This window comes from Pelodiscus sinensis, chromosome 1 (genome assembly GCF_049634645.1).
Source record: "Pelodiscus sinensis isolate JC-2024 chromosome 1, ASM4963464v1, whole genome shotgun sequence".
NCBI lineage: Eukaryota > Metazoa > Chordata > Testudines > Trionychidae > Pelodiscus > Pelodiscus sinensis.
This window is the reverse complement of record NC_134711.1, coordinates 60,721,716-60,737,623: the sequence shown is the minus strand read 5'-3', so window position 1 is coordinate 60,737,623 and position 15,908 is coordinate 60,721,716. Positions and strand designations below refer to the sequence as shown.

The window sequence follows — 15,908 nt, the reverse complement described above, 5'->3', positions numbered from 1 at the left end:
TTTTATTTGTCCAGTATTTTCTTAATTTTTTTCCCGGACAGAACCATCAAATACCAGACTGTCCAGTTCAAAACTGGACACCTGGCAACCCTATCCTTCCCCCGCTGTGTGGAGATTACCCCCTCCACCTACATCCCATCGTGAGGCTCCTACAGGGCCTAGCAATTTCCTCCTCTCCCCCCTGCCACTTCACCTGGAGCATGGATATTCCCTCCCCCCGCCACACCTCTTCATGGGGCCTGGGGTTTCCTTCCCATCCTCTCTCCTCCCTGTGCGGATTCACCCAGGGCCTGGGGATTCCCTCTACCCCCCATGGCTCCTCATGGGATCTAGGAATGCCATCTTTTCCCTCCCCCACACCACTCCTCTCAGGGACTGGGGGGGTTCCCTCCTCCCCTTCCTCGCATAGCTCCTCCTTTGATTTCCCAATAAAACCCAACCAATCATTTTTTGAGTTACACACCCGAGCAATGCTAGCTAAATCCACTAGTTTGTTCTATAACAACATGTACTTAAAATAGAAACAAAAATTCATCTGCTTTTTACACTTTTCCTAATTGCTAACAGTAGGCAAAAGTCTTGGAGCAATAAAAATGAACCAGACCTTCTATTTCAAGTATAGATACCACAACTATGGAAACTTGCATGCTTATGAATACCAGGAAAATGCCTGTCCTGATACATTAAAACTGCAATTTGATTCCAAGCATCTGTCCTGAAGCCAGTAAATCAATGAGAAGTGGGGCCCTCCAGTCAGACAATCAAGTCAGCTGTGTAATTTCTAAGGCAAAGAAAAAAATAGACATCCTCTTGTTAAACTGTAGGCGTGTCATTTTTTTCGGTTTAATTACAAACTTTCTTAGAGGTGCAGTGAAAACTTTCTAGGGATCATCCATGCTGCAGATTGGAACTTAGAGAATTAGTTTAATAAACAGTACTGGAAACCGTTGATTAACACAGTGACAAGAAAAGAGGGTATAATTTTTGATTAGTTCTAAGTTTTAAAAGCCAGTTGCTGAAAGCCACTGTGTAGACCTTCTCTCTCTCCCTCAGCCATCATCTTTAAAAAATGATGTCATCTTATCAATTCATGAAATTGAATGATATCAGAAGAAAATGATATTGCCATCAATGATGCTCTATCTCTGTGATGTGCTGAAAGTCATCCTTGGAGGTCCCTCATGATAACCCTCTACTATGAATATCTCCTGTCCTTAGGTGGAATAGGACGTTCCATATAATGCACTGTTTGTCCATTTACAAAAGTCAGCTGCTAACACAAATTAATGATAGCCATCTGTAGGTCTATAGCACAGCTGTAAGGGCAAAATTTCATCCTAATTCTAATTTTGCTTCAACTATGGCTGACGAACTCATGCCATATTTGGAAGCCAACTTCTACAACTATATTCTATCTTCTGTTCACTATCAAAAAATGTTCTTATCTTCCACGTTTGGATGGTGAGTCCTACACTGCCTCTATGTCAAAGGAATGAGGGTAGAAGTAGAGAGGACTAAGGAGAATTGAAATGGGATAAATACAGTGAATGACAGACAGATACATACAAAGGACATACTAGACCAAAGACAAACCAAAGCAGATAGATAACGTGTTAAAGAGAACATTTTAGGAAGAAAGAGAAAGTACTCACAAAAGATGTATCAAGACACATAGAAGGAAACATGGAGATAGGAAAAAGCAAAGAAAGAAAAAGAAAATATATTATTAAAATACATTTAAAAAGTGATGCATACAGTGTCTAGAACCCACATTTTAATGGATTTTAAATAAAATATCCTGGCTTTGAACTGGGGGCAGGAGGACACCCAAATCTATAGTTTTGACTTACTCATATGTTACAGATGATGTTCATCTTTTTAAAAAGCTGACAGTAAAGTCTGTGATTTCTGTAAGAGTTCCCTTGTAATAAATTACCTGTTCACTCCCAAGTCTTGTCTACATTATCCATTGGTGGAACTGCATTGGGGAATTCTAACCTTCTTAGCCTAGAGTCATCCTTAGACAGCAGACAAGAGCAGGGAAGAAAGGAAGAAAATGTCTTTACATTAATGAGCTGTCCAGCAGAGCTAAAGCCATTACACTGGTCAGGCACTAATGTGAGGAAGCTTCCTGCTTTTGTACAGCTCTGATTCTCCTCTACTTTCCATCATCCAGCACTAGTAAGAGGCACTGAAGCAAGAACAGACAACAAGAAGAAAACCAACAGCTGTTTCAACCCCCACCAGTTAACGGTTAACAGGAACAGATAAGCATCACCCGTTAAGGGTGGTGGTTAACCTTTCACACCCCTACAACAAATGCTATGAATGGGACACATACAACCTGACTTAATTAGCTTCATTAACACTGATCCTACAACTGACAGGGAACCGTTTTTTGCTGTTATATATACACCCAGGTTTCTATAATTTCCATTCCAGCTCATCTGATGAAGTGGGTTTTACCCACAAAAGCTCATGACCTAATATATTTGTGAGTCTGTATGGTGTCACAGGACTGCTTGTTGCCTGTACAGACAGACCATATGGTTTGAGCATGTTATTTCTCACTGGTATAGAATAGCCATCTCCTTCTGCCGACTACTGTGCTGCAGCTGAACTGAAGTTTCAGAGTTCAAATCCTACTGATTATGCAATAGAATTCACCTTTCCCTAAAAAGGTGCACCTCCCCTAACCCGAAAGTTATGTACAAAAACCTACATCAAGAAAGTATTTAAGACTGCAATGACAAGCAAGCCAAAACTAGGAAATGCTAGATTTCCAGTTCCTCGTGTATCTTTAATTCAGCCCCACTGGATTTAGTCTTTTATTACACTATCACATGCTATTTTCCACAGAGCCCCTGTCTCATTAAGTCTACAGGGACAACCAAGAGCCCAAATTAAGGTTGCACCAGCACCTATAAATGTGGCATTTCCTAATTTTTGACTGTGTGGTCTTTGTAACCTCAACAACTTCATTTTCACATAAGCTTTTAAAATTTAAAAACTAATAGTTTTGTTAACTCTTTAGTGTTTGATTTATAAGATGTGAAACATAGCTGAGCTAGGAGCCTTATATAGCATATTTCCTGCCTATAATTTTAAAATTGAAAAACAATCTTAAAATTGTATTTGTTTCACATTTATTTTTGTGTATTAAAACAGAACATGGTCTATGCTTATTAATGTTAGTATTTAAATGACCCCATCTTTATTATGCTTTGAAGGTCACACCTCATTGATGGGAATGGGTTAGAATACTGAGAATGTACAACTTTACTCTGGCTATAATTTGTCTGGAGAGAGTTTTCTGGAAGGCATGGATAACAGAACAGTACCACATATGTTCACATTGTGATACATGTACTTTGTCAATTAAGAGAAACAGCTCTTTAAAGTAAGAGGTTAGAATCTGCTAAATACAGGAAGATATGTGGAGAGGTCCTAATATTTTCACAACACAAGAGTCCTCAACGTACAGATAATGGGCTTTTTTTGTTTGATTGTTTGTAGACATTTCATTGAAACAATTTCAGGAGCAGCCTGGAAGCAGTTGGTGAGAATGTAAGAATATGCATTGGATATCCCAAAGGAGGTGAGGATTTATTAGGATCTGCTAAAATATAGAAACCTTAGTTGCAAACTGAGTATGCTCAGAAAGAAATTTTCAAATCACTTGTAAGAATCTTTATCCAAATGTGATCATGGACTCCAAAAGAAGTACTATCTACATTCCAGTGTTTCAGAATTCAGATGTTTTTGAGTTCTGTCAAAACAAAACAAAACAAAACAAAAAAACCCCACAGAAAAGGGGGGGGGGTTCTCTTTTAAACATACAGTAGACACAGTATATATTTCATCACTGCATTCCAAAATGGCTTGACACATTTTCCTCGAACTTTTCTTAAATATTCACTTTTCAGTTATGATCACGCATAGAAAATATTATAACCAAAAGGACAATTTTCTGGAAGTCTATGAATGACTGAGAGCAGATGCTTCTAACTCAATTTTTTTTGAAGTCATATAAACTATAGCATTTGCTTTATATTAAAATGTTATGTATTCCAGTTGAAAGTCAACAGCCACTTTAAATGAGAATTGTTGTGAGTGAATTGCACTATAAAATTAAACAGGCACAAAGGTCTGCACTAACTGGCTGTTTACCTCTGTTTTACTACAGCACATAAGTCATAATCAGAGGAAGGAAACTTGTAGAAGGTCTGAAGGTTTTTAATTGTTCTAGAGTGCAGATGGTTTGAATCACAGTGAATCGACATAGCTCAAGGTCAAAATATAGAGTGGCAATAACTGCTTGAGTAAGTGATTTTAGCTTGTTTACACCTCCTCTGAGAAAAAATGGTTGGAAAAGCTCTAATTGTTTTATTAGTTACTTTGAAGAAGAGCTCTGCATAGCTTGAAAGCTTATCTTTTTCACCAACAGCAGTTGGTCCAATAAAAGAGATTACCTCACCCACCTTGTCACTTTGAAAACAATTGTAGAGTTGTGATAGAAATGTAGCCGTGTTAGTCTGGGGTAGTTGAAGCAAAATGCAGGACAATGTAGCACTTTAAAGACTAACAAGATGGTTTATTAGATGATGAGCTTTCGTGGGCCAGACCCACTTCCTCAGATCAAATAGTGGAAGAAAGTAGTCACAACCATATATACCAAAGGATACAATTAAAAAAATGAACAAATATGAAAAGGACAAATTACATTGCAGAACAGAAGGGGGATGCGGGGGGGTGGGAAGGGGGAGGAAGGAAGGTAAGTGTCTGTGAATTGCTGATATTAAAGGTAGGGAGAGTGGGATGTTTGTGAGTTAATGGTATTACAGGTGATAATTGGGGAAACTGTCTTGGTAATGGGTGAGAAAGTTCAAAGTCTTGTTAAGTCCTTGTTGGCAAGTGTCGAATTTTAACATAAATGACAGTTCAGAGGATTCCCTTTCAAGTGCAGATGTAAAAGGTCTTTGTAGCAGAATGCAGGTGGCTAAGTCATTTAGAGAGTGTCCTTTCTGGTTAAAGTGGCAAGAAACTGTTTTCTCTTTGTGATCTTGTCTGATATCTGTTTTGTGGGCATTAATCCTTTGGCGAAGAATCCTTTGACTTAGCCACCTGCATTCTGCTACAAAGACCTTTTACATCTGCACTTGAAAGGGAATCCTCTGAACTGTCATTTATGTTAAAATTCGACACTTGCCAACAAGGACTTAACAAGACTTTGAACTTTCTCACCCATTACCAAGACAGTTTCCCCAATTATCACCTGTAATACCATTAACTCACAAACATCCCACTCTCCCTACCTTTAATATCAGCAATTCACAGACACTTACCTTCCTTCCTCCCCCTTCCCACCCCCCTGCATCCCCCTTCTGTTCTGCAATGTGATTTGTCCTTTTCATATTTGTTCATTTTTTTAATTGTATCCTTTGGTATATATGGTTGTGACTACTTTCTTCCACTATTTGATCTGAGGAAGTGGGTCTGGCCCACGAAAGCTCATCATCTAATAAACCATCTTGTTAGTCTTTAAAGTGCTACATTGTCCTGCATTTTGCTTCAATTGTAGAGTTGACAGTCATGACAATAGCAGAAATTGAAATGTAATGAGCAAAGATACTAAAGACATTTTCTTTACTGTTTGTAGCACTGCAGTAACAGGATTTGCAGTGGTAAATCTTGCTGCTACATTTTCACACTGTTTGTTTTACTTTCTTCCCCATTCCCTGGCATTCTCATTGCCAGTATAAAAATTAGGCTTTCTGCTGATATCTCTGTGCAATATTATGAATTCCAAACATTGAAATATCACAAGTCAGCCCTCAAATCCCTTCCCCCCAATGATTTTGGCTTAATGTGTTTTCCTCTCTTGTGGTGGGACTTAAATCCCAACTCTCCTAAAATATTACTGGGTCAAGTTGTATGTCCAGGACTATTAAGCAATCAATAAATGATTACAATGTGCATGTCAATTTGAGACCTTCAGAGTATTTCATAAAACATTAATTTGGCCTTGCAACCACTGCTGTGAACTAGCTAAAGAAAAAATAATACTGCATGCTTAGCTTTTTGCAAAAAGTCAACTTGCTTGCGTTTGGACTTAAGGGTCCTTAAAAATCTTTGGTCACCACTCAAAAGCTCAGTTTTTACATGAAAACTGAACTTCTTAGCAAAACCATGCACAACTTTTAATGAAAAGATTTAGGCCTTGTTGCAGCTTTAACAGGGCTGTCAGAGTTCAGACGCTGAGGCATACCCCTGCTGTAGGTCTTACACGGAGTCTTACTTCTATCTTCATCTTACAGTATCCCTCTGTGTGCATTAAATTATGGACAAGTACCTGTTGTGGCCTTCTCTCTTGCCCCAGTACCTATTCTTAGGGCAGCCTCTGGCTACAACATGGTTGAGAAGAACTTCCTTCACATGAATGAAGTCCTGATGAATTGCATCCATGTCCCAACAGCTGGAGGGAGCTTCCTCATTTAGGTATGGACCCAGTTGCTGAAGCCAACAAACAGCTTTTTGAAGGTTACGAGAAAAGTCTCCAGCTCATTCTCGGGCCCTGTTTTCTTCAGTGGTCCTGTCACTAAAGATGATCATAAGCCTGCATTAGCTAATCACTTCATAGGTCTGCTTCTTCAAAGATACCCAGGTGACATCTCCTCCTTTCCAAATCCAAATCCAGCATCTATGCAGAAGGTACTTTTCCATCCTTCTTGGGAAATTTATTCACTCCATCTTCCTGTTGGGGGTATGGTGCATTTACAGCATCATCTGCCTAAATACTATCTTTATAGGGATGTTTAAAATAGCTTCAGGAGCCACCCATGGCTGTGTATTTATTTGTTCTAGTTCTTCATGTGTAATATTGTAAGAGCCATCCTCTTGCAAATGTAACATTGACAAAATACTGCATATATCTGAGCCACCAGGTATCAGACTCCATGGAAGTGAAAAAGACAGATGGAAGTGGAACAAAATACTCAACTGTCTATAGTATCCTTGCCAGCAGATTTTGAAAAGCACTTATCAAAATTTATTCTCAGCACATTTTGGATGCATCCATCTCCAAATGACCATGTTGAAAATGTGGGAGAGTGGAGGAGGGAAATGCTTTTGAAAATAATCCATTTCCTAATCAAAACAAGAAAGAAGGAGGGTTTTCCCAAATCTGGCACTGATATATCTGTAACAGGGAGATAATTCCTGGAAGTAACTAGAGAGAAACTGCCAAAGCTAGAAGGGAGTTGGCAAAACTTAGGGTTTTTTCTCTTTTCTTATTGTAGCCAAAAAACACAGGTGCCTTAAAAGAAATGAAAGTGTACGGAAGAGTGTAGAATGACCAGGAAATATTACTCTTGTAGCTTTTGCTAAAATACAGCCTAAAGACCTCTGTGAAATGCTGCTTTAGCACATTGTGTAATGGATATATGCCAGTTATTCTTAAAGTTACAAAAGTTCGGGGATGAGTGGGGTACAGGCTTACCAATTTTCCCTTCTGGCTGAGATAAGAGGAGACAGGTCTTTCCTTCCAGCCCATGAACATTCTGAAACTAAAGTATGCTAACCTGCATCAGGCAAGCACAGTTTAAAGAGGTAATGGAGTAATTAAGGATGATTAAAAGTCAAATTATAATTAATAAATGTGTATGGTCTGTAGACCCATTGACATCAATGGGAGTTTTGCCATAGGCATCAATGGAGCCAGGATTTCAATCTCACTTATTGACATGTGCAAAGTGTAGTATAACTTATACAGTTTAAAGCTTGAGTTTCAGATGCTTCTAAATCACATTTGTATTCCCCCCCCCCAAAAAAAACCCCCTATGGAATATTTCTGTTAATTACTTCTGCTAATCCTAAACACATTTAATTAGCTATTGCTATATCACCACTCACAAAGGAGGGAAACTGGCTTTTAAGCGGTTCTCCTCAGCATCGGCTCCTGCTTCCCCCCTCCCCCCCCATCCTTGCTGCCTCTCTCTGATAGTGGCAGCAAAGCAGGAGGAAACAACTATTTGAGTCACCACTTGAACAAGCTCCCAGCACGCAATTTCCCCCTTTTATTCTGGTGGCCTATGCCTGAATTAATTTTCTGGTCAGTATATCAAACAAGATGTAGCTACAGTGACGTAATAAATAAAAGTGCCACTGTAAAAAGGCATTTATACCTGGAATGCTCTTCTGGGATGAAAGATCTGATTAAAAATATCTCAGCCATAGTATGAAGAAGTTTAGGTGCATGTGCTGGGTATTATTTTATGGAATGGATATTTCATCCACGTAACAAATGAAAACTAGAGAAGAAGAGTAATGGCATATGTGCATCAGCATATACGTTTTTAAATACTAGCAGTCATTAAAAAAATCATTACAGCACTGGTTGCAAAAGGATTTCCTTAGCATTACTGTCACACTGCTTTTGAAAGCAAATGCCTCTTGTCTAATGACAGCTTCTGTAGCCCCAAGTGCTGTGACAATCCTGCAGGGCAGTAGAAGAGAATAGTTACAACAATTAAGAGACAAAAAGCCCCCACTTGAACCTGATGCACTGAATTAGCACAACTGCCAGTTGCCTGCCCCAACAAATTCTCCATAATTTTTGAGCAGCATTGGCTATCTGCCTGTATGTGCATATTCGGAGTCTCATTATTTACCTTCACATCAGTGAAACACTTAATTGTTTGGTACCTATCCCCAAACAACTGAGTGTCTGGCACATATAAGACGACATTCATTAATATAACAACAAAATACCAGCCTTCCAGCTTTCAACACAACTCTGTTTCCAGGCAACCAAAACTCACTTGTCTGAACACATCCCAACAAAAATCTGTCTTTGATGCTGCTCCAAGGACTGCTGTCCTTGTTTACATTTTGAAAACCCATATTAAAGACAAGAAATAACAATAAAACTGCAATCTAATTTACATCATCCAAATTACATAATGTCATCTCTTAGCACCCTAGCAAGTTGTTGGTGTTCCCCTTCTTTGGGCAAAGTATGGCTACTCCTGGTTATGGGCACATAATATTATATAATTTGCTAAACCTATAAAGCCACTTTTAAAAAAATCATTCCTGCTTAAATCTCTTCACATCATCAAGTCCAGGCAACAGTTTTTTCAAATTACAAGACACCACATCGCACTTACAGAATTTCACAAACCTATATTGATTGCATAAGAAGTGTTGAAATATGATATAGGCACTCTGAGCTCTACAGTTGCATTTTGCAGACAAATTAACACTTTTTGAGTTAGAAAAAAAACTTATTCCACAGAAAAGCACAGATGGTATTTTGCATTGAATATATACGGTACTGTGTTCAGAATAGGCTATGTAATTGCTTTAAGAAAGAAAATGTTATTGTGTAGAGGGAAAATGCAGGTGTCACTTCAAGAAAGTTCAGGGGGGAGTTTTGTCAGCATGTAGAACATATTATAGTCTGCAAAGTTGGGCATGGTAGGAAAGGAAGGAGGGAGTGGAAAATGTAATGAAGATATTATAGATCTATGATATATGTCAAGGGGTGCAGCAAACCAACGTGGGGGGGAGAGAGGAAGAAATTCTCCCCCTCCCAATCCCAACTCCACAGCAAATCATGTCCCTAATGAAGAGCTGCAGATTATTAAAGTTGGGCTGGAGGTATTTCGAATTTCTATAAAACCTCAAATATGGGTCTCAGTGGAGTGAGGCTACAGACTTGTAACCAAAGTGAGATTTCAGACCTCATTAAAAGTATTATATTCACCAGCATAACAACAAGTAGGAATTACATTCTTCAAGTTCTGCTGGCATGGTGCTGACTGGGCTTATTTATGGCAGAGCTCAGGATTTATGCCAACTCCAAAATGGTTAAAAACTTGGTTTGAATTCACCTATACTATCATTAGTGAACTGGAAATCACACTTTATTACTTAACCTTAACTCTGACCTGTTGCTTTATTTTGCTGAGCAATGTGCTATGCTTATAAATACAAACTGCATCTAGATGTAAATGTTAATAATGCTGTAAAGGACTACACTGCAGGCTTCTTGTGCAAGAACTGTTTTGCGCAAGAGTTCTTGTGCAAAAAAGGTCTTCCACAAGAGCGCGTCCACACTGCCATGTGCTTTTGTGCAAGGATGTGCTTTTTGCGCAAGAGCGTCCATGGGAGTGTGGATACTCTCTTGCGCAAGAAAGCTCTGATGGCCATTTTAACCAAAGGGCTTTCTTGCGCAAGAAATTCATGTTGCCTGTCTAAAGTGCCTTCTTGTGGAAGAGCTCTTGCTCAAGAGGGCTTATTCCTCATAGAGAGAGGAATAACTCTTCCAGAAAAAGCCCTGTTTTCTGACGCTGTACTGTAAATGTACTTGCGCAAGAATGCACGTGCAGTGTAGACGTTCTGCAAGTCTGAGGTGTAGACATAGCCAAGAATTATATAGGAGAGCTGTGTACTAATTGATAAAAGAGGCTGACATTTCAATAAGATAAGAACTGATGACCATATCATAAACTTGTATTCTGTCTGTCATACGGCAAGCGAAGGTGCTAAGACTGAATTTTAAATATTAAAATTGTTATTATTTAATAATATAGTTCTGAAAACTGAGAAGTAAGGGGGAGTGTTGCAATGTGATTTTCAGCTCTTTAATAGAGGTATATATTTAGGATAATAGTATTGTGCAATTGAAAGAGAGGATGTATAAGGAAGGCACAAATAAGCTGATGTTATTAAGTGTCACGGTAGCAGTGAGAGATTGGTTTAGTGTTGGGTGTGCATGTTGCCTGAGTGACTATTGTACGTGCCACTACTGTGATACATGTTTTAATACGTGTAATAAATGTATTATTTGTGCTCCTTAGCAATAATTTTCCTCTTTTAATGTAATGTTTTTGAAGGAACTGTTCTTAACATTGCCTACTTCCTTTTATGCAAAATTTCTCTCACTTGTTCTATTCAGTTATAGATAATTTAAGAAAGGAAATAAAACAATTGTGCATATCCTTGGAATAACGAATTAACTAAGCGATTTCACTTTTAACTATTAGAAGAACTTTTAACTTTTAACTGTTAGCTCAAGAGATACCTGTAGGGTTTCCAGATGGTTTAGCCAAAAATAGTCCCCCCCCCCAAAAAAAAAAAGCCACCAGGGAAAAAATTCTGTTGAGGGGAGAAAAAAGGGGGGGGAGAGACCAAAGTTGTTGAGCAAAAAAAAAATTTTTAATTAAATAATAAAACAACATTAAAACAGCATGGCCCCTTTCAGAGTGCCTGCAAAGTCAGAACAGGGATAGGAACAGGGGAGAAGTTGAGTACTAAGACCCAGGGAAGGCATTGCTTCCCCTTGGTCTTTAGGCTTTTTGCCGGCAGCTATTTTGTTTTATTGATCAATCCAAAACACAGCTTCCCTGTGGAACCAGGTTAGCAGGGGGTCCAGGGGTGTCGGGGCTCTGGGGGGGGGGGGGGGAAGCTGGGGGCTGGGTCCTAGGGTTGCCAGGTGTCTGGTATTTTCTGATTTTTTTTTACCAGACAGGAGGCAAAAATACTGGACTGTCCAGGTCAATACTGGACACCTGGCAATCCTAGACCCTGTGTAACTGCCTGCAGGTGGATTCAAACCTGGGACCTCTGTAGCAGGGGTCAGCAACCTCTGGCATGCATGCCTTAAGTGTAAAGTGAACTGATTTTCAGTGGCACATGGGGCAGGAGCTCAGCCCTGTTCCTTACCCGCCCATGCAACAGGGAGCCCATGCTGAGGCTCAAGCCTCAGGATTGCCACTCAGCTGCAGGCTGAAGCACCAGCTCTGGCTTCCTGCTGGGAGGGAGGGCAGGAGAGGCGCATGTGCACCATGGTGTAGGACAGGGGTGGGCAAAAGGGCTTCTGCAGGCCAGATCCAGCCCGCCAAGAGAGTGGATCTGGCCCATGGAGGCCCTGCTGCTCCCCTGCCCTCAGGCCAATTAAGGCCTGGGGGCAGGGGAACACCCGAAACCACCTCCACTCTGCCCCTGCCCTGTGAGCAGCACACGGCACTTCAAAGCGTCGGACGCTGCTCACAGGGTGGAGGCAGAGTGGAGAAGGTTTCGTGCATTCTTCCCACCCTACCAGGAGCACATTGCACTTTGATGCACTGCACACTGCTCACAGGGCTGGCGGGGGGGGAAGAGCGGAGGCAGCTTTGCGCGTTCCCCCGCCCCAGGCCAATCAAGGCTTGGGGAACTGCGTGAGCCTTCCTTCACCCTGCCCTGCGAGAAGCCAGGCAGCACTTCAAAGTACCACGTGCTCCTCAGAGGGCGGGGAGGAGGCTTCCCGCGCTCCCCCACCTCCAGGTCCTAATTGGCCTGGGGGTGGGGGAGTGTGCCAAGCCTCTTTCAGGGCATGGGTACCTAGTAGGAAGCGGGGGAAAAGGGGCTCCCCCACCCCCAGACCAATTATAGTCTGGGGGTAGAGCAGCCCTGCCCCTTCCCATTTAGTCCCTGCTCCTTCCTGTTTAGGCTTCGCCCCTTCCAGGGTGGCCGGGGGCTACTTCACAAATTTTTGATGTGGCCCCCAGGCAAAAAATATTGCCCACCCCTGGTGTAGGAGCTGGGACAGCCTGGCAAGATTCTGTGTTGAGCTCCACGTCTCTGGAGCTACCCCTGTCTGGCCTGGGCATGTAGTTCCCAGGATCTAAAGGGTTAACACCGCACCTCCCATGCTACAGATTCTGCCTCCTGCTCTGGAAGAGGGAGGGGCTAGAGCTGCTCTGCAGATCAGGGCTGTGTGGCTGGTCACACTTGGGGTGCCGCTGGGGCCCAAGCTGCACCACACTGCTCCCCATGAGGTGTCTGCAGGGACAGGGAGCCCCTTCCCCAGAACCCCACTGCACCCAGCCAGGCTGGAACCAGCCACAGAGCTGCAGGCTGCGGGTGAGGAGCAAGCCCCGGGCTAAGGGCTTGGCCAGGCAGGGAAGTGACTATGTTCCCCCCCACCCCTCCTCACATCTGGGGGCAGGCGGGAGGGAGGGAAATAAGAGTCCCAGCACTGCTGCCCTGCCAGTCTGTGTGCTGAGGGGAACAGGGATGTGGGGGCAGGAGAGGAGTGAACGAGGATGTGGGGGAAGGCTCGGAGGCAGGGATTGCACTGTGGGGGGATGGGGAATGAGGGGGAATAGAGACTGGAGCAGAGGGAAGATGTGAGGGAGGGATACAAGTTCCCTTTGCAGAAGCTGCATTTTCCTTTACTCCCCACTCTTTTGCCTCCCTTCCCCCATCACAGCCTGATCATCTTTAAAATAAAAAAAATAAATGGAGATATACCTATCTCATAGAACTGGAAGGGAGCTTGAGGGGACATTAGGTCCAGTCCCCTGCCCTCACAGCAGGACTAACTGCCCTCCCTGACAGGTTTGCCCCAGATTGCTAAATGACCCCCTAAAGGACTGAACTCTCAACACTGGGTTTAGCAGGCCAATGCTCAAACCACTGAGCTCTCTCTCCCCCCACCTAGCTTATCATTCTGTGTGTATGACAATTTCAGCCCATTTGTACAGGCGCTGCTGGAAAGCTGGCAGGTCTGCACATTGTTCAATAATCTGTAGCTTCCTTGGCATTAGACCAGGGACATTTGCTCCCCTCCAGGTCTCTAGCAGAGTAGCTGCTTTTAATGCCAGTGCATATTTCTGCTGGCAGCTCAGACCCTCAGTCGTTATTTCCCTCAGCGCTCTGAGCTGTGTCTGTCTGGGGCTTGTTGCTTTTCCATTGATCAATCTCCTCCAGCCCCTGTTCTGACCCCTCAATTACTGACACTACCTCACTGGGATTGCCAGAAAACAAGCCGAGCTGAGGGAGACCTCTCCCCTCCATGATATTGAATACTTGTTAGCTTAGGATTTTTAAACTAAATAGCTGCTTCAGCAACTACATATAAAAGTGAACCAGTGTTCTTTTACTTAGTTTCAGAGCCATATAATTGCCATAGGAACCACAAATCTCCCATCATAACCCAGAAAGGCACCAGTGTTCATTCCCCTTCCACAGATGGGAGCACAATAGTCAGCCAGCCACAAGGGTTTTGATGTCCAGCTATTTGGCTGGATTCTCACCTTTTCAGCTATTCCCCAACTCCCTCCTGCTCCCAAACTCCTTCTTGTACCCCCACCCCATATACTCTCCTGCCGCCAAACTTCCTTCCAGACCCTGCCCTCCTCACCCCATCCTGCACCCCTCCTCCCGCCCAGATCCTGAACCCCAATCTCTATCCCACTCGCTGGCAGCCCTGTCCCACACATCAACCCTGCATATTTTTGTTCCCACCCCAGAGCCTAAGGGGGTCCCCAAAATCCACTAACAAAAAAGTAAATCTGGCCTATGAGAAGCTCTGAACCTCAGTCCTCTCTGTCCCTTCCCCTCATCCCCTAGGGTTGGAGCACCAGAAGAGTGAGGTGTGTCAGTTGGGAGCCACATCAGTGAGGTTCGGGGATTTTTTGGAGGAGGTTTTTTTTTTTTTTTCCTTTTCCTTCTCACTTGTGTGGTCCCCAACTGACTTTTCTGTGGGTCAGTAACTCCTGACCCAAAAAAAGTTCCCCAACCCTGCCATAAATAAAGAAAACATGGGAACCTTTTGTGTTGAACATAAATTAATATTTTCTTTATTTAAAAATGAAGTTTGATAAACTACATGAGAAAGTTAAAATGCTTAATCTGTTTAATAATTTAAATTAAACTGTTCTTCCTAGTTGCAGCACTAGCAAAATGGCTCAGGTATAATTATGTTATTAATGGTGAGTGTCCATTAACAACTGGTGGAAAGGTTTGCATTGAGCCACGTGGTCCACAGGCCAAAAAGTTTGAGAAGCACTGCACTAAATAGAGCTTCTCAATGCTTGAAACAGAGCAGCTCACAGAGCAGGTAATATAAAGCAAGATAAGTGGCTAGGCAGGGGGAAGAGGAGTGGGTGAGTGAGTAATTGGGTGTGGATGTCAGAGGGGAGGGGAATTTGGAGAATCCCTTGTCCACAGGAGAGAGGGGCAGAAATGCAGCACTCTCAAGTCCCCTGGGAAGGGGAAGGTAAGGGACTGACTGCATGGGATAGGTGGGGTGGGTGCTGGCATTGGGTGATGTGGAGGCAGGGAGGTAGTTTGTATGTGCTGTGAGGTGAGGGAGGAGTGGATAATTTGTTTGTGCTTTAGCTGGGAGTTAGGACAGGATAGATCGCTGGTGCCTGCTCCTTTGAGAAGCAGGATTTTATCCCAGCCCCTACCTGGCTGGGGAGTGGAGGGAAGCAGATTGCACACAGGTAGGTGGGGGAAAGAGGAGATGGGTGCGTGCTGGCATCTATACAGTGAGGTGAAGCAGGGGACAGTTTATTTGGGGTGTCTAACTCATTTGTTGCAATTGAGATTGCAGTCCTCTCTGTCTGTCTGGGTTAGAGCACGGGAGGAAAGCAGGCTGCATGGGGGGCGGGGGTGTATGCTAGGCGAACATTTGCATGATTACATTTCAAACAAAGTTTACATAGGTGTTAATGGCTTAAGGTAAGAACAAAAAACAATTCTTTTAACAGAATTTTTTTGGAGTGTTGTGGATATCTAAAACTCTGATCTTAATGATTTTTTAAAATCCTGTGTTACTAAAACAGTAAGATCTGCATTTTTATTTTTAATGAAGCTGCTGTAAATAGGACTATTATTTACTTTAAAAAGTATCAATGGCACACAGACCCATAAACAGAAGTGAATAAGTAATATCACAGCACACCTCTTCTGAAAGGTTGCTGACTCCTGCTATAGAGTAAGAATGACAATGAGTATGTGATAGGATGTAGTAAAGTATATTTGTTGAAGGTTGTAAACTTCTTGGTTTTTCAAGTGAGGAGCAAAACCCTCTGTTTGTACTGTTTTGAAGTGTACCAAATAAGTAGAAAGAAAAA

At 42.3% G+C, this 15,908-nt stretch overlaps 1 protein-coding gene across 2 annotated transcripts in view; it reads right to left on the bottom strand.

Moving 5' to 3' along the window:
- The window catches only part of RASSF3 (Ras association domain family member 3), a 140,113-nt gene that overhangs the window by 81,810 nt on the left and 42,395 nt on the right, over nt 1–15,908 (bottom strand). The window lies entirely within an intron of this gene.